The sequence below is a fragment of the Arachis ipaensis genome, chromosome B8, assembly GCF_059453495.1.
Source record: "Arachis ipaensis isolate K30076 ecotype BB chromosome B8, ASM5945349v1, whole genome shotgun sequence".
Classification (NCBI taxonomy): Eukaryota; Viridiplantae; Streptophyta; class Magnoliopsida; order Fabales; family Fabaceae; genus Arachis; species Arachis ipaensis.
Window position 1 is genome coordinate 91192727 of NC_142443.1, and position 18204 is coordinate 91210930.

At 38.2% G+C, this 18204-nt stretch overlaps 1 non-coding gene across 1 annotated transcript; it reads right to left on the reverse strand.

The window, feature by feature from the left end:
• Window positions 1–17172: 17172 nt before the first annotated feature.
• LOC148548806 (small nucleolar RNA R71) lies at window positions 17173–17280 on the reverse strand. The gene has a single exon (XR_015897885.1). It is a non-coding gene; the product is annotated as a small nucleolar RNA R71 (small nucleolar RNA).
• Between the last annotated feature and the right edge of the window lie 924 nt (window positions 17281–18204).

Below are 18204 nucleotides of genomic sequence, written 5' to 3' on the forward strand. Positions count from 1 at the left end.
GGGGCTGTTATTTCCAACAAGGTATGGAAGTTAAGATGGAAATGAAGGTGGAAGATGCATATAGGAAGTCAATGGAGACAGTGTTGAATTGGATACAAGATACTGTAAATCTTAACAAGAGTCAAGTTTTCTTTCGTACATATGCACCCGTGCACTTCAGGTTTGTAATTTGTTGCAACAATTGTTATGATTTATATTTTGCCTTCCAAGTTTTACATATATTTATCCAATAATGTATGAACAGAAGTGGAGATTGGAGAAGCGGTGGAAGTTGTCATTTGGAAACACTGCCAGAGCTTAACATGTCATTAGTGCCTAATGATAACTGGTCACAATTCAAAATAGGCAATTCATTGCTATCATCACATAAAAACAGCTCAGAGAAAAGATGGACACTCATCAATCTACTATCTTGGTCCGAATGGTGGCACGGTGGCACTCCATCGGCAAGATTGCAGCCACTGGTGTCTGCCCAGTGTACCTGATACATGGAATGAGCTGCTTTATGCAATGTTCATGAAACATGAAGGCTTCTCATAGAAAGGAACTTCAAAGAGTCATGGAAGCATTATATACAGCAATTCTTTTTTATTTGTCTTGGGCAGCAAGGACTCGCAAATTGTTCTCAGCAGTCTCAAAAAGACGCTAACACGTAGAATAGAATTATGTATTCATTTAAAGAAATTATTTAATATAATTATGTATTTATTTTTATTTTATAATATTCAATTCATTCAAATAAAAATGCAAAATTATTATACATGTAATAATTAATCATATTACTAAATATTACGTTTTAGAAAAAAAATTTATTAGAATATATATATATATATATAGAAAATAAAAAAAAACAATGAGGGACCTAAGGCTACACTTATATACAGTAGCTATAGTATACAAAAAAAAAAGAGGGATCTAGGACTACGCTTATAAAAAGTAGCTATGGTATACAATGTGGCTACGCTTTACAAGTGATGCACTAGCGTTGAAAAGCGTAGCCTATTCTGGAAAAATGAAAGCTGAAAAGCGTAGCCTTTGATCCTGGACAGCATCACTTGAAAAGCGTAGCCTATTTCCAAACGCCAAAAGCGTAGCCCTTGGTGTAGAAAAGCGTAGCCTTTGAGAATAGGCAACGGCCGAATAGGAATCACCCCAAAAAGCGTAGCCGTAGCCCAAAAAACGTAGCCGTAGCCTAAGGCATCATTTTTTTTCACTTTTAGCTACACTTTTCAAGTGTACCTGAATGGGTATTTTTCTTGTAGTGTGTTTCAACATTTTGTCTATCATGGACTCCAAGTGAGTGATTCTTTGGGCTTCAGGTGATACTTGAGGTGGGTTATGAGATGTGGGTGGTGGATGGTAGGCATTTTGGTTGGTGGGTTGGTTATTAGATTGGTATTGGTTGAGGTTGGGGTAGTTGTTTTGAGGTTTTCTGTAGGGGTTTTGGTTAGTTTGCTGCTGGTTGTGGTTTTGGTTGCTTCTTTGGTTGTGTTGGTTTGAGTTCCTCTGCCATGGTTGTTGGTTTTGGGTATGGTTATCTCCCCATCTGAGGTTTGGGTGGTTTTTCCAGGATGGATTGTATGTATCACCATACACTTCATTTGGTCCTTGGTTGTGCATATACTGTACTTGCTCTTGTTGTTGTTCTTCTTGAGTTTCTTCACTCTGTCCCCATGTGGTTGATGGTTGGCTAGTGTTAACTGCTGCAACTTGGAGACTATCAATCCTCTTGGCCATTTGCTCAAATTGTTGTTGAATTTGCTGCTGCGTCATCTTATTTTGAGCTAGGATTGAATCCACTCCTTCTAGCTCCATTACTCCTCTCCTTTGTGATGGTTGGCGGCCTCTTTGATGAGCAAAGAAATATTGGTTGTTGGACACCATATCAATGAGTTCTTGAGCCTCCTCTGCAGTTTTCATGAGTTGCAAGGAACCTCCAGCTGAATGATCCAAAGCTTCCTGGGATTTCAGTGTTAAGCCTTCATAGAAGTTCTGAAGCTTTTCCCACTCATTAAACATGGCAGGGGGACATTTCCTGATCAGAGCCTTGTACCTCTCCCATGCCTCATAGATAGGTTCGGCCTCCATTTGTGTAAATGTTTGAACCTCAGCCTTTAACCTTATAATCCTCTGAGGTGGATAAAACTTGGCAAGAAACTTGGTTACCAAATCATCCCAGTTGTTGATGCTGTCCCTTGGAAAAGATTCCAACCATTGAGTGGCCTTGTCCCTGAGGGAAAATGGGAATAACATCAGCTTGTAACTGTCAGGGGGCACTCCATTAGTTTTGACAGTGTTGCATATCCTCAAGAAAGTGGATAAATGTTGGTGTGGGTCCTCAAGTGGTCCTCCACCAAAAGAGCAATTGTTCTGAACCAAAGTGATGAGTTGTGGCTTGAGTTCAAAATTGTTAGCATTGACATTTGGAGCCAAGATGCTGCTCCCACAATGTCTAGGATTTGCAAAGGTATAGGAAGCCAAAACTCTCCTCTGGGGTGGGTTGTCATTGTTGTTGTCTTCTCCACCTGGTGGATTGGTTGAATGTTCCTCCATCTCTTGGAATTCTTCGTCTGATTCCTCTTCTCCAACAATATTTTTCCCTCTTTCAGCTCTTCTTAACCTCCTGAGAGTTCTTTCGTCTTGTTCATGAAAATTGGGTATGGTTCTTCTTGTACCTGACATACAAGCAGAGCATGAGAAATGCACAAAATCAGTGATACTTCAATTTACTGCCAGATTGAAGTGTTAGTTAGTTTAAGCAAAAAATCAAACAGTTAGTGGGTTAATCAAAATTAAAGAAAAGTGCTTGATCTAGATCACCACTTCACTTAATCATTGTCAATCTAATCAATCCCCGGCAATGGCGCCAAAAACTTGATGAGTATTTTGGTGGAAAATAAATTTCCCCCAAAACACACAAATCTAACCGGCAAGTGTACCGGGTCGTATCAAGTAATAAAAACTCACGGGAGTGAGGTCGATCCCACAGGGATTGAAGGATTGAGCAATTTTAGCTTAGTGGTTAATTTAGTCAAGCGAATCAAGATTTGGTTGAGTGTTTTGTGATGTGCAGAAATTAAATTGCATGGAAGTAAAGAGAACAGGGAATTAAAGTGCTAAATCTTAAAGAACAAGAAATTAAATAGCAAAAACATAGAATGCAAGAAATGTAAATAGCGGAATCTTAAAGTGCAAGAAATGTAAACGGCTGGAATTGTAAAGGGAATTGGGGATTGGATTTGCAGAATTTAAACAAAGAAAAGTTGAATTGCATTAAACAGAGAAGTAGAAGGGAATTGGGATTGAATCGGATCCGAAACAGAAGAGTAAATGAACATATAAAACAATAAACAGAGAATTGAAATGGGAAATCAGATCTCAGGACCCAGAGACTAGAAAACCAAGTCTAGATCTCAATGCCTTCCTAGATCCAATAAGAACAATTGCAAGGGAATTGTAAATTGTAAGGAAAGTAGATGAGAAGAAAGTAACAGAAATGGAAATTAAATTGCAGTAAATAAAGCAGAGAGGTCCAAGGATGAGATTGAAACAGAATTTCTTCAATTCTCCAACCCAAGATCCAAGACAATTATAATTGAAATTGAAAGCAATAAAACTGAGAGGAAGAGAAGTGAATTCTCTTTCCCCAAGACAAAGAAATTAAAGTTCACTCAATATCCAAAGCTCTCCGAAAACTATTATAAAAATTCCAAAAGGAAAGCTCTCCGAAGAACTTGAATTCTATCCTATTTATACACTTTCTTCAAATGATCTTCAAGCTTTGAGTTGGGCCTTTGCTCTTGGTGGAATTGGGTTGAAAGAGGCCTTGGTTGATTGCTCTTGAAGTTTGGAGAAGAACCAAAGTGAACCAATTGAACCGGGTTGGAGTTTTGCAAAAGTTGGACCAAAAGTTTGAGCAAAAGTTAGGGGTCTAACTTTTGCTCCAACTTTTCATATCAGCTAACACCACTTTGCTGATATGAACGTTGGTGCCAACGTTAGGGGTCTAACTTTGACCCTAACGTTGGCCTTACTTTGTGTACTTGTGGCGCCAACGTTAGCCACCAAGTTAGGGGGCTAACGTTGGCGCAAACTTTTGCTCCTCCTTGTGATTTTCATGTGCCAACGTTAGCCACCAAGTTAGGGGGCTAACGTTGGCGCAAACTTTTGGTGCCCAGGGAGGATTTCTTCATGCCAACGTTAGCCTCAAAGTTAGGGGACTAACGTTGGCGCAAACTTTTGGTGCCCAGGGGTAAATTTCATGTGCCAACGTTAGCCTTAAAGTTAGGGGGCTAACGTTGGCGCAAACTTTTGGTACCCAGGGAGTGATTTTCAAGTTCCAACGTTAGCCTCCAAGTTAGGGGGCTAACGTTGGGGCTAACTTTTCAACCAAAAGTTTGTGCAAAAGTTTGATGCTAACTTTAGGTCCAACTTTTTACTTCCTGGTTCAATTTCACTTATTCCATTGTCTTCTCTTTACTCCTAGCTATTCCTTCTTACTTCAACCTTTCTCCAAGCTTTCTTCACCTATAATTAATCAACCAAACTCATCAAAGCTATGCTCATAATCATGAGATATTCATTCTATCATAATATGCAACAATTTTAGCATAAAACCTCATGAAATGGCATGAATTTATACATGGTTGATTCAATCAAGGGAAACATGAAAATCTACTCAATTAGCTTGCTTATGGTTCAAGAAAGTGCATAATTCTAATGAAAACAAAAGGAAAAGACTGGTTAAAATAGGCTAGGATGACTTGTCATCACTATCCTCCTTAGCATCAATTACAAGTTTTTTGACGGAATTTTCTACAATAATTTCAGCTTCATCCACTTGTTCCAGTACAAAGTCATGCTCTTTATCGTCTATTGGAGTTTCTAGTATCTCCTTCATGCTACGTTCTTCAATAGATTGTCCACATGAAGCCATGGTTGTTCCTTGAGTATCCGAACGTCGGGAAGGTAATTGATTGATCGCTTGCTCCAGTTGGTGAAGGGTTGCATGAAATTTTTCCACTGTTTCCTTGAGACGCTCCCGTGATTCTTGGGTCGATGGATATGGACATGGTGCATAGGGAAGTGGTGGTTCTTGGGAGAAATTGGATTGGAATTGGGGTGGATATGGGTTAGGGTCATATGAAGGTGAATGGTGGTAGGGGGCTTGTGAGTATGGTGGTTCAAAACTATGTTGAGGAGGTGGTTCATAGGCATATGATGGGGCTTGTTGGTAACTACAAGGGGGTCTACCATATTTATCATCTTGGTATACACCTCGGAATGGCTCTTGACTGTAGTAATTTGGTGCGTGTTGGTTGCACATCTTTCTCAACCTTGCATTCTAGTCCACTTGAAGAAGGCTCAACAAGATTGTCAAGGTAATTGGTCAACGTGGGCAAAAAATCACTAGTGATGGAATCAACTTCTTGATCAATTTTCTTCAACTCTCTGTTTAATTTTGCAACTTTGCTCTCTTCTTTAACATCTCTTCCATATTCTGTGGAGGAGGGCTCTTCAACTTGAGATTCCCTTATGTACTCAACATATCCTAAACATCCACCCACTACTTCCTTTTGTTTGCTAATCTCTACCTTCTCCTCTTGTTGCACTTCTTGCTTCAACTCTTTTTCGTCACCATGGAGCTTCAAGTTCATTTCCTCACTAAGCTCCTTGATTGTTTCTCCATATTTAACAATGGGGTTACTTATAGTGCATGAGCTTTGGTGGGATGTTAGGTGATTTACGGCTTCTACCATGCTAGCTATCCTTGCTCTTAGCTCCTTAAACTTAGTTTCATCCTCCTCTTGTCTCCTTAAGATACGAGATTCAAGGTTTCTCAGTTCTAATATGAAGGTTTCGTCAGGAGGTGGTGGTGGGAGATATGGTTTAGTGTGAGGAAAGATTGTTGATGTTGGAAGGTGGTTCATATTAGTGGAATTCTTGAGGTGGTGTATGTGGAATTTGTGATTCTTGGGAGTATTGGTATTGGGATGGTGGTTGTTCTAGATGTGGTTCATACGGTGGTTGATATGGTGGGTATTGGTTATGGTCATATGGAGTTGAATGGTGGTGTGAGGCATGTGAGTATGGTGTATGGCTATATTGAGGAATGGGATCATATGCATATGATGATTGTGGTTGACAACCACGATGAGGATCATCACACACATTGGCTTGATACACATTAGGATTAGGATTATACCCATAAGAGTCCGGAGGAGATTGTTACCATGAAGGTTGTTTATAAGCTTGGGGTTCCTCCCATCTTTGATTTCCAAATCCTTGATGTATATCCTCATTGGATCTTTCATTTCCTACAACATAGTTTAAACTACACTCATAGCCAAAAGGATGAGAATTCATAATGAAAGAGAAAATAGAAACAAAGATTAATAAGAAACAAAGAAAATAAAATCCAAAACTAGCAAAAACTAGCGAACAACCCAAAATTCAAGCAAGCTATTCACAATATATACAATAGCCAATAACATATCACCATTGTGTTCCCCGGCAACGGCGCCATTTTGATTGATGAAGATTTTTTTTTGTCGTGTCGGTATAGAATTTCACACAAAATAAATTCTCGTTGCAAGTATAGTTCTACAACAACAAACAATCCTCCCAATCAAAAATTTGTGGTTTTGTATCACGAATAACGAACTCCAATGAAAGTTTACCGAAGTATTTGGACTCCGGGTCATCTCCCTAGGAAACAATGGAGTGCTCAATTATTGGCTATAACGGGGTAAGGGGGTCTTTTGGTTCATAAGAGAGCAAGAAAAGTAAATTAGGCAAGTAATTAAAGAAACAAGATAAAGAACTATTGGCTAAGATTTGGGTAATTGAGGTCATCATCTTTATCAACAAACCAAATATTGATAATCATGAGAGGCTGGTGCACGAAATTACAATCACACTTTTGTAATTCCGCAGAACTAACCAGCAAGTGCACTGGGTCATCCGAGTAATACCTTACTTGAGTAAGGGTCGATCCCACGGAGATTGTCGGCTTGAAGCAAGCTATGGTTATCTTGTAATTCTTAGTCAAGATATCAGTAATGATTCTTAGTTTTAATTGTAAAAAGTAAAAGAACATGAAATAAATACTTGTTATGCAGTAATGGAGAACAGGTTGAGGTTTTGGAGATGCTCTGTCCTCTGAATCTCTGCTTTTCCAATGTCTTCTTCTTCACGCACGCAAGGCTCCTTACATGGCAAGCTGTATGTTGGTGGATCACCGTTGTTAACGGCTACCAGCCGTCCTCTCAGTGAAAAGGGTCCATGTACATGGCTAATCATCTGTCGGTTCTCACTAATGTTGGAATATTGATCCTCTTGCACACTGTCACTGCACCCAGCATTCATGACTTTAAAGTTCGTCACAGTTATCCCTTCCCAGATCCTACTCGGAATACCACAGACAAAGTTTAGACTTTCTGGATCTCAGGAATGCTGCCAATTGATTATAGCTTATACCATGAAGACTCTGATCTCACGGATTTGAATGCTCTGTTGTCAGGAGAGGTAGTCAAACTCGTGAACTAAGAACCAAAGAGATACACACTCAATCTAAGGTAGAACGGAAGTGGTTGTCAGGCACGCATTCATAGGTTGAGAATGGTGATGAGTGTCACGGATCATCACATTCATCATGTTGAAGTGCGAATGAATATCTTAGAATAGAAACAAGCGTGATTGAATGGAAAATAGTAGTAATTACATTAATCCATCGAGACACAGCAGAGCTCATCACCCCCAACCATGGAGTTTAGAGACTCATGCCATAGAGGATACAAAATTCAGATGTAAAAATGTTATGAGGTACAAAATAAATCTATAAAAGTAGTTTTTATACTCAACTAGTAACCTAGGTTTACAGAAAATGAGTAAGCTAAGATAGATAGTGCAGAAATCCACTTCTGGGGCCCACTTGGTCTGTGTTTGGGCTGAGCACTGAAGCTTTCATGTGCATAGGCTATTTCTGGCGTTGAACTCCAACTTTTGTGCCAGTTTGGGCGTTTAACTCCAACTTTTATGCCAGTTCTGGCGTTTAACGCCAGAAAAGGGTAAGGAGATGGCGTTTAAACGCTAGTTTACGCTACCAAATCTCGGGCCAAGTATGGACTATTATATATTGCTGGAAAGTCCAGGATGTCTACTTTCCAACGCAATTGAGAGCGCACCAATTGGGTGTCTGTAGATCCAAAAAATTCATTTCGAATGCTGGAGGGTCAAAATCCAACAGCATCTGCAGTCCTTTTTCAGCCTCTGAATCAGATTTCTGCTCAGGTCCCTCAATTTCAGCCAGTACCTGAAATTATAGAAAAATACACAAACTCATAGTAAAGTGTAGAAATGTGATTTTTGAATAAAAACTAATAAAAATATAATATAAAATGACTAAAACATTCTAAAAACTACCTAAAAACAATGCCAAAAAGGGTATAAATTATCCGCTCATCACAACACCAAACTTAAATTGTTGCTTGTCCCCAAGCAACTAAAAACAAAATAGGATAAAAAGAAGAGAATATACAATGAATTTCAAATATGAATGAAGCTCAGTTCCAATTAGATGAGCGGGACTTGTAGCCTTTTTGCTTCTGAACAGTTTTGGCATCTCACTTTATCCTTTGAAGTTCAGAATGATTGGCATCTATAGGAACTCAGAATTCAAATAGTGTTATTGATTCTCCTAGTTCAGTGTGTTGATTCTTGAACACAGTTACTTTATGAGTCTTGGCCGTGACCCTAAGCACCTTGTTTTCCATTGTTACCACCGGAAACATAAATGCCACAGACACATAACTGGGTGAACCTTTTCAGATTGTGACTCAGCTTTGCTAGACTCCCCAATTAAAGGTGCCCAGAGCTCATAAGCACACTCTTTTTGCTTTGGACCACGACTTTAATTATTCAGTCTCAAGTTCTTCACTTGGACCTTCATGCCACAAGGACATGGTTAGGGACATCTTGGTTTAGCCACTTAGGCCAGGATTTTATTCCTGTGGGCCCTCCTATCAATTAATGCTCAAAGCCTTGGATCCTTTTCACCCTTGCCTTTTAGTTTAAAGCGTTATCGGCTTTTTCTGCTTGCTTTTTCTTTTTCTTTCTTTTTTTTTATTTTTCGCCAAATTAATTTTTTTTGCAAGCTTTATATTCACTACTTTTTCTTGCTTCAAGAATCAATTTTATGATTTTTCAGATTATCAATAACATTTCTCCTTTTTCATTATTCTTTCAAGAGCCAACAATTTTAATATTCATAAACAACAATATGAAAGATATGCACTGTTCAAGCATTCATCCAGAAAACAAAAAGTATTGCCACCACATCAAAATACTTAGATTATTTTCAAGATATAATTCGAAATTCATGTACTTCTTATTCTTTTTCAAATAAAAACATTTTTCTTTTAAGAAAGGTAAGGGATTTATGGGATTATTCATAGCTTTAAGACATATACTCTAAATTTTATTGATTATGGAATAGAAATAAGACATGGAATAAGCATAAAAGCAGACAGACAATAATAAAAGAAAGGAAATTAAAGACATAAAAATAAATGATTCTAATGCTAATGCTCATGTGACTTTTAAAATGGATCTCTAACAACAAAAGTTATCACAGAGTTAGGACTCAACAACCTACATTGGGAGAGGGAAGTGCTCCTTCAATTTGTAGGAGTGTCTGGTCCCTCAAGGGAGAGCCTCTGGCGTTTTAGCTTCTGTAGCTCACGCCCTTGCATTTCTTGCTCCTTAAGCAGTTTGCAGAGCATGCTATTTTGATTTTGCTGTTCTTCCTTAAGTTGATCCATAGCTTCTTGCAGCTTGGTAACAGAAGCTTCTAGGCGGGTCCAGTAGTCAATCTGAGGAATTTCTGGGAGGAACTCCTGCGCCCTCCTTTTGATGGAGTTATCTTGCACTTGTTGTCCTTCCATTGACTTCTTGGTGATTGGGCGCTCGACTGGGATGAACTCATCTACTCCCATCTTCACCCCAGCATCTTTACATAGCAGAGAGATTAAGCTTGGGTAAGCCAATTTGGCTTCAGTGGAGTTCTTTTTTGCAATTGTGTAAATCTCACAAGAAATCAGATGATGAATCTCCACTTCGTTTCCCAGCATAATGCAATGAATCATCACTGCTCTTTTGACAGTGACCTCAGAGCAGTTGCTAGTGGGCAGTATAGAGTGCCCAATGAAGTCCAACCAGCCCCTAGCAACTAGTTTGAGATCTCCTCTCTTGAGTTGGTTTGGGACACCTTTTGAGTTGGTTATCCACTTAGTTCCAGGGAGGCATATGTCCTCTAGAACTTGGTCCAACCGCTTATCTACTCTCACCATTCTCCTATTAAAGCATTCTAGATCATCTTGCAGTTGAGGCAGCTTGAAGACCTCTCTTATTTTGTCAAGGTGAAAGTAAATAATCCTCCCTCTGACCATAGTTCAAAAGGTATGAAAGGCAGTTCCAGTCATTCTCTGCTTGTCTGTCAGCCACAGATTTGAGTAGAATTCCTGAACCATGTTTCTTCCCACCTTTGTCTCAGGATTAGCTAGAATTTTCCAGCCTCTATTTCGAATCTGCTCTTGGATCTCTGGATAGTCGTCTTCTTTCAGATCGAATTTAACTTCTGGGAACACTGACCTCAGACCCATTATTTTGTCGTAATGGTCTGCATGTTCCTTGGTTAAGAACCTCTCTTGATTCCAAAGTGGCTTTGGATTATTCTCTTTCTTGCCTCTTAATGTTGTTTGTTTTCCCTTAGGAGCCATGATCTTAATGAGTCTTAGCTTGGTGATCACGAAGAAACACACCAAACTTATAGGTTTGCTTGTCCTTAAGCAAAAGAAAGGAAAGGAGAGGAATAGGAGGTGAGTCAAATTCGAGTTGTGGAGGAGAGGGATGACAAAACGTGCATTTAAAAGTGGAGGAGTGGGGTTCCGAAAATTTTGAAAAAGATATGATAGAAAGATATGATTGGTAAAAAAATGAATCATGATATGAAAAAGATGAGATTTTAAAATTAAAAAGATATGAAAAAGATATAAAGAAGTTAAATCTGAAAAATTGTTGATGCTTCTATGAATTAAGAGAATATATGATGAGTTAAAAAAGATTTGGAAAGGAGTTGAAAAGATAAATGAGTTTTTGAAAAATATATGGAAAGGATTTGAAAGAAAATTCAAAAGGGATTTGGAAGATTATTAAATTTTTGAAAATTGAGTGTGAGTGATGAAAATTTGTAACACGTTTATGCAGAAAATTATGAATTGAAACATGAAAGTTTGAAAAAATTTGAAGTGGAAACAAAATCTCCTCCTCCTGCCTTTTCTGGCATTAAATGCCTAGAATGGTATCCATTGTGGCGTTTAACGCTCATAAGTTGGCGTTAAACGCCAGAAATCCTTTGTGACTCGGCATTTTTTTGAATGCCCAGGATGCTACAATTTTGGCATTAAACGCCCAGAATGGTACCCATTTGGGCGTTTAATGCCCAGAATAGTATCTTTACTGGCATTAAACGCCCAGAATGGTACCCATTCTGGCGTTTAACGCCCAAAATACCCCTTACTGGCATATTCGTGCCAGTGAGCTCCTTTTCTCTGCTTTATGCTCTGAATCCTTCTGTAACTCTGTGAACTCCTACAATTGATAATTAACCTTGAAGAGAATTTATATCAAACTCCTATAATTATTATTTAAATAATAAATAAACTTTGCTAATGGCTGGGTTGCCTCCCAGCAAGCGCTTCTTTATTGTCTTTAGCTGGACTTTACTGAGCTTTAATCTAGTCTTAGTTTTGAGCATTCTTGCTCAACATTGCTTTCAAGATAATGCTTTACTCTCTGTCCATTAACAATGAATTTTTTGTCAGAGTCAATATCCTGAAGCTCTACATATCCATATGGTGACACACTTGTAATCACATATGGTCCCCTCCACCGGGATTTTAATTTCCCAGGGAATAATCTGAGCCTAGACTTAAACAGCAGAACCTTCTGTCCTGGCTCAAAGACTCTGGATAACAGTTTCTTGTCATGCCACCTTTTTGCTTTCTCCTTGTAAATTTTTGCATTTTCGAAAGCATTGAGTCTGAATTCCTCTAGCTCATTCAACTGGAGCAATCTTTTCTCTCCAGCCAACTTGGCATCAAAGTTTAGGAATCTGGTTGCCGAGTAAGCCTTGTGTTCCAGTTCCACTAGCAGGTGACAAGCTTTTCCATACACAAGCTGGTATGGAGATGAATGCAATTCTGTATGCCCATAGAGCATCATCCAGACTCGTTGCGCAATCCTTTCTACGGGTACTTACAGTCCGTTCTAGGATTCGTTTTAGTTCTCTATTTGAGACTTCAGCCTGCCCATTTGTCTGTGGATGATATGGAGTTGCCACTTTATGGTTAATTCCATATCGGATCAGAGCAGAGTTAAGTTGTTTATTGCAGAAATGAGTCCCTCCATCACTGATTAGTATTCTAGGGACACCAAATCTGCTGAAGATATGCTTCTGGAGGAACTTCAGCACAGTCTTAGTATCATTAGTGGGTGTGGCAATTGCCTCTACCCATTTAGATACATAGTCTACTGCCACCAGAATGTAAGTGTTTGAGTATGATGGTGGGAAAGGCCCCATGAAGTCAATACCCCACACATCAAACAACACGATCTCTAAGATCCCTTGGTGAGGCATAGCGTAACCATGAGGCAGATTATTAGCTCTCTGGCAACTGTCACAGTTATGTACAAACTCTCGGGAGTCTCTATAGTGGGTAGGCCAGTAGAAGCCACATTGGAGAACTTTTGTGACTGTTGATGCATGGAAACTTGTCTCTTAACAATTTCCCTCGGCAAGTATACCGAATTGTCGTCAAGTAAAAACTCACAATAGAGTGAGGTCGAATCCCACAGGGATTGATTGGTCAATCAACTTTAATTAGAGGAATGTTCTAGTCGAGCTAAGCAAAATTTGATGTGAGAGTTTGATGAACGGATAATTTATACGCTTTTTGGCATTGTTTTTAGTATGTTTTTAGTAGGATCTAGTTACTTTTAGGGATGTTTTCATTAGTTTTTATGTTAAATTCACATTTCTGGACTTTACTATGAGTTTGTATGTTTTTCTTTGATTTCAGCTATTTTCTGGCTGAAATTGAGGGACTTGAGCAAAAATCAGATTCAGAGGTTGAAGAAGGACTGCTGATGCTGTTGGATTCTGACCTCTCTGCACTCAAAGTGGATTTTCGGGAGCTATAGAACTCGAAATGGCACGCTTCCAATTGCGTTGGAAAGTAGACATCCAGGGCTTTCTAGCAATATATAATAGTCCATACTTTGGCTAAGAATATATGACGCAAACTGGCGTTCAACGCCAGCTCTCTGCCCAAGTCTGGCGTCCAGCGCCAGAAAAGGATCCAAAACCAGAGTTGAACGCTAGAAATGGATGAAAACCTGGCGTTCAACTCCACAATGGCCTCTGCACGTGTAACATTCAAACTCAGCCCAAGCACACACCAAGTGGGCCCCGGAAGTGGATTTATGCATCAATTACTTACTTCTGTAAACCCTAGTAGCTAGTTTATTATAAATAGGACATTTCACTATTGTATTCGACATCCTGGATCCTGGATTGTATTTTGATCCTGTGATCTCGTTTTGGGGGCTGGCCATCTCGGCCATGCCTGGACCTTTCACTTATGTAATTTTAACGGTAGAGTTTCTACACTCCATAGATTAAGGTGTAGAGCTCTGCTGTTCCTCAAAGATTAATGCAAAGTACTACTGTTTTCTATTCAATTCTTCTTATTTCGCTTCTAAGATATTTATTCGCACTTCAACCTGAATGTGATGAACGTGACAATCATCATCATTTCCTATGAACGCGTGCCTGAAAACCACTTCCGTTCTACCTTCGACTGAATGAGTATCTCTTAGATCTCTTAATCGGAATCTTCGTGGTGTAAGCTAGAATGATGGCGGCATTCAAGAGAATCCGGAAGATCTAAACCTTGTCTGTGGTATTCCAAGTAGGATTCAATGATTGAATGACTGTGACGAGCTCCAAACTCGCGATTGCTGGGCGTAGTGACAGACGCAAAAGGATAGTAAATCCTATTCCAGCATGATCGAGAACCGACAGATGAATAGCCGTGCCGTGACAGGGTGCGTTGACCATTTTCACTGAGAGGATAAGATGAAGCCATTGACAAGGGTGATGCCTCCAGACGATTAGCCGTGCCGTGACAGGGCATTTGGATCATTTTCCCGAGAGAAGACCGAAAGTAGCCATTGACAATGGTGATGTATCACATAAAGCCAGCTATGGAAAGGAGTAAGACTGATTGGATGAAGATAGTAGGAAAGCAGAGGTTCAGAGGAACGAAAGCATCTCTATTCGCTTATCTGAAATTCTCACCAATGAGTTACATAAGTATTTCTATCCTTTATTATTTATCTTTTAATTATCTAATCCAATCACAATTAACCCTACCTGACTGAGATTTGCAAGGTGACCATAGCTTGCTTCATACCAACAATCTCCATGGGATTCGACCCTTACTCACGGAAGGTATTACTTGGACGACCCAGTGCACTTGCTGGTTAGTTGTGCGAAGTTGTGAACCATGGTATTGGCATCATGTTTTTTGGCGCCATTACCAGGGAAAGAAAGAGCGATGAATTTTACATAATTAAAATGTAATCACAATTTCTGCGCACCAAGTTTTTGGCGCCGTTGCCGGGGATTGTTCGAGTTTGGACAACTGACGGTTCATCTTGTTGCTTAGATTAGGTAATTTTCTTTTTGTTTTCTTTTCAAAAAAAAAATTTTTCAAAAATTCTCCTTTGTTTTCGAAAAAAAAAATGTTTTCAAAAGTATGTTTTTCTTCAGAATTTTTAAGAATGAATTCTAGTGTTTCATGAAGCATGCTAAGCCTGGCTGGCTATAAAGCCATGTCTAAATTCATTTGGACTGAGGCTTGCAATTTGTTATCAAGAGCAAGCTAGTTGTTGTTAATCCACCTGCTGCTGTTCCTGATTTACATGCTAAAGCTTGGCTGGCCATTGGCCATGTCTAGTGTTTTGGACCGGAGCTTTCATTAAAAGCTTGGCTGGCTAGTGAGCCATGTCTAATTCCTGGACTGAAGCTTTAGACTAACACTGCAAGATTCCTGGAATTCATATTAAAAAATTTTGGAATCCTTATTTTTCCTTTTTCAATAAATTTTCGAAAAAAAAAATACAAAAAAAAAATTAGAAAATCATAAAAATCAAAAATATTTTTTGTGTTTCTTGTTTGAGTCTTGAGTCATATCATAAGTTTGGTGTCACTTGCATATGCATCTTGCATTTTTTGAAAATTCATGCATTCATAGTGTTCATCATGATCTTCAAGTTGTTCTTGGTAAGTCTTCTTGTTTGATCTTGATGATTTCATGTTTTGTGTCTTTTCTTGTTTTTCATATGCATTCTTGAATTCTTAGTGTCTAAGCATTAAAGAATTCTAAGTTTGGTGTCTTGCATGTTTTCTTTGCATTAAAAATTCTTGATGTTCATCTTGACATTCATAGTGTTCTTTGTGTTCATCTTGACATTCATAGCATTCTTGCATGCATTCATTGTTTTGATCCATAACTTTCATGCATTGCATCATTTTCCTTGTTTTTCTCTCTCATCATAAAAATTCAAAAAAATCAAAAAAATATCTTTCCTTTTTTTTCTCTCATCAAATTAGAAAATTTGGATTGACTTTTTCAAAAATTTTTAAAATCAAGTTGTTTCTTATGAGTCAAATCAAATTTTCAATTTGAAATTCTTATCTTTTTCAAAATCTTTTTCAAAAATCAAATCTTTTTCAAATTTCTTAGTTATTTTCGAAAATTCCAAAAATATTTTTCAAAAATCTTTTTCTTATTTTTATATAAAATTTTCGAAAATAACAATAACAATTAATGTTTTGATTCAAAAATTTCAAGTTTGTTACTTACTTGTTAAGAAAGATTCAAACTTTGAGTTCTAGAATCATATCTTGTGATTTCTTGTGAATCAAGTCATTAATTGTGATTTTAAAAATCAAATCTTTTTCAAAACTAATTTCAATCATATCTTTTCAAAAATATCTTTTTATCTTATCTTTTTCAAAAATTTGATTTTAAAATATCTTTTCCAACTTCCTAACTTCTTATCTTTTCAAAATTTGTTTCAACTAACTAACTAACTTTTTGTTTGTTTCTTAACTTTTTCAAAACTATCTAACTAACTTTCTCTCTCTCTAATTTTCGAAAATATCTTCCCTTTTTTTCAAAAATTTATTTTTTATTAACTAATTATTTTTATTTTTGATTTTAAAATTTTTCGAAAAAAATACTAACCTTGTTCAAAAACTATTTTCGAAAATCACTAACTCTTTTTCAAAAATTATTTTCGAAAATTCTCCCTCTCCCATCTTATTCTATTTATTTATTCATTTACAAACATCTCATCTCACATCTCTGCCCTCCTCACAGTTGTGTTTCTTTCTTTACATCACATTCTTTGTTTTCCTTTTTTCTTCCACTCACAAAGGGATCCTTATACTGTGGTATAAAGGATCCATATTATTATTATTATTTTTTTCTGTGCCCTCTTCTTTGTCATATGAGCAGGAGCAAGGACAAGAATATTCTTGTTGAAGCAGATCCAGAACCTGAAAGGACTCTGAAGAGAAAACTAAGAGAAGCTAAATTACAACAATCCAGAGATAACCTTTCAGAAATTTTCGAACAGGAAGAGGAGATGGCAGCCGAAAATAATAATAATGCAAGGAGGATGCTTGGTGACTTTACTGCACCTTATTCCAATTTACATGGAAGAAGCATCTCCATTCCTGCCATTGGAGCAAACAACTTTGAGCTGAAACCCCAATTAGTTTCTCTGATGCAGCAGAACTGCAAGTTTCATGGACTTCCATCTGAAGATCCTTTTCAGTTCTTAACTGAATTCTTGTAGATATGTGATACTGTTAAGACTAATGGAGTAGATCCTGAAGTCTATAGGCTCATGCTTTTCCCTTTTGCTGTAAGAGACAGAGCTAGAATCTGGTTGGACTCTCAACCCAGAGACAGCCTGAACTCTTGGGATAAGCTGGTCACGGCTTTCTTAGCCAAGTTCTTTCCTCCTCAAAAGCTGAGCAAGCTTAGAGTGGATGTTCAGACCTTCATACAGAAAGAAGGTGAATCCCTCTATGAAGCTTGGGAAAGATATAAACAGTTAACCAAAAAGTGTCCTTCTGACATGCTTTCAGAATGGACCATCCTGGATATATTCTATGATGGTCTGTCTGAGTTATCAAAGATGTCATTGGATACTTCTGCAGGTGGATCCATTCACCTAAAGAAAATGCCTGCAGAAGCTCAAGAACTCATTGACATGGTTGCTAATAACCAGTTCATGTACACTTCTGAGAGGAATCCTGTGAATAATGGGACGCCTATGAAGAAAGGAGTTCTTGAAATTGATACTCTGAATGCCATATTAGCTCAGAATAAAATATTGACTCAGCAAGCCAATATGATTTCCCAGAGTCTGAATGGAATGCAAGCTGCATCCAACAGTACTCAAGAGGCATCTTCTGAAGAAGAAGCTTATGATCCTGAGAACCCTGCAATATCAGAGGTGAATTACTTAGGTGAACCTTATGGAAACACCTATAACTCATCATGGAGAAATCATCCAAATTTCTCATGGAAGGATCAAAAGCCTCAACAAGGCTTTAATAATGGTGGAAGAAACAGGTTTAGCAATAGCAAGCCTTTTCCATCATCTACTCAGCAACAGACAGAGAATTCTGAGCAGAATCCATCTAGCTTAGCAAACTTAGTCTCTGATCTATCCAAGGCCACTGTAAGTTTCATGAATGAAACAAGGTCTTCCATTAGAAATTTGGAAGCACAAGTGGGCCAGTTGAGTAAAAGGATCACTGAAATCCCTCCTAGTACTCTCCCAAGCAATACAGAAGAGAATCCAAAAGGAGAGTGCAAGGCCATCGACATAACCAAAATGGCTGAACCTATAAGGGAAGGAGAGGACGTGAATCCCAAGGAGGAAGACCTCCTGGGACGTCCAGTGATTAATAAGGAGTTTCCCTCTGAGGAACCAAAGGAATCTAAGGCTCATCTAGAGACCATAGAGATTCCATTGAGCCTCCTTATGCCCTTCATGAGC